Source organism: Chrysochloris asiatica, unplaced genomic scaffold (genome assembly GCF_000296735.1).
Source record: "Chrysochloris asiatica unplaced genomic scaffold, ChrAsi1.0 scaffold00332, whole genome shotgun sequence".
Lineage (NCBI taxonomy): Eukaryota > Metazoa > Chordata > Mammalia > Afrosoricida > Chrysochloridae > Chrysochloris > Chrysochloris asiatica.
Window position 1 is genome coordinate 865,713 of NW_006408850.1, and position 1,445 is coordinate 867,157.

The 1,445-nt window shown below is 43.8% G+C and overlaps 1 pseudogene; it reads right to left on the reverse strand.

Moving 5' to 3' along the window:
* Positions 1-510: 510 nt before the first annotated feature.
* On the reverse strand, positions 511-1,178 carry LOC102831456 (annotated as a pseudogene).
* Positions 1,179-1,445: the final 267 nt, after the last annotated feature.

Sequence of the window (1,445 nt, forward strand, 5' to 3'; positions counted from 1 at the left end):
CAATGTATAAAAGAAACACATATTAAATGAAAATGGAAAAATATTTTTTATAGTATCAGTTGGTGTCGACCACGGGTCCCATTTTTATGGTCCAAGGGTATCTGAAATCCTAAATGATATTTTTAGCAATATCCCAGGCCACAAATGTCACTTTATCTATTTAATTGACCACCACTGGAGTAAGGGCTGACACTATACATGGAAAGATTATAGTATCCCCAATTGGGGAACTAGGGGAGAACCTTCTGCTTGTGGTACCCAGGGAGGTTTCTTTCTTCTAAGTGGGCTTTTTTTTTTTTAATGAAAAAGAAACATGAAAACATATAAAGGGCTAATAAACAAGCTATATTACTCTTAATAAATTTATAGTTAAGTTCCGTTATGGAGGGGTAAATGAAGGAGACCACTTGGTATCTTTCTTTTTCTTTTTCTTTTCTTTTTTTCTTTCTTTTTTCTTTTTTTTTTTTTTTTTTATGAACAAGACAATTTATTAACACAGCATCATTTGTTCTAATGTTTCTTGTTGGAAGCTGCCACCTCTCTGGCGATTCTGTCCAGATCTCTCTGTCCCTGATGTGTCAGTTTGCGGCCGCCACCTTGGTCCTTCTCCACCATTTTGAGCCCCTCTAAGGCTTGGAGGAAGGAACTCTGGTAGCGTAGTGGTTACTAATGGGGCTGTGAACCGCAAACTCAGCAGTTCCAAACTACCAGCTGCTCTGCCAGAGAAAGATGAGGCTTTCTGCTTCCGTAAAGATTTACAACCTCGGGAACCCTGTTCACGGTCTCTATGGGTTGGAGCCGACTCGATGACACTTAACAACAACAACAGGGTTTGGAGGACCCGGTGGGCCACACTCTTGGAACCTTGGCTGAAGTGGCTGGGCATGATGCAGTTTCTCTGCCGCCCCCCTCCCCCCATATCTTGGTCATGGAGCCGACCCCAGCTCCACCCTGAGGTACAGGTGTCGTGCTTTGGAAGCAGCTCGTGTGCAGAACCAGTTCTCATCATAGGGACCAAGTTCTTTATGTGTGGTCAGCTTGACGCTGTCTACCCATTCAGGGACTTTTAGCTTCCCAGACTTTTTGAGGAAGGCTGCCAGGGCTCTGACGGACTCCTGCTGGTTCACATCTTTTACAGTAACTCCAGGCATCATGCGGCCTCCGCGCTGCCGGCCAGGGGAAAGGGCTGGTATCATTCTTGTGACTGTTGTCTCTTCTCCACCTTAGTCTGCAGTCTCCCAGAGAATATTTGTGGAAAGGAGTGTCCCAAGGGAAAGGCATACAAAGAGGGTACCTTTAATGGTCTCTTATGCATGTGAAAGTTGGACACTTTTTCTGTAGACAAATTGATGCATTTGAGTTATGTTGTTGGAAAAAATGTTAAAAATTCCATGGACTGCTAGTAGAACAAACATATCTGTGTTGGAAGAAGTATAGCCGGGATG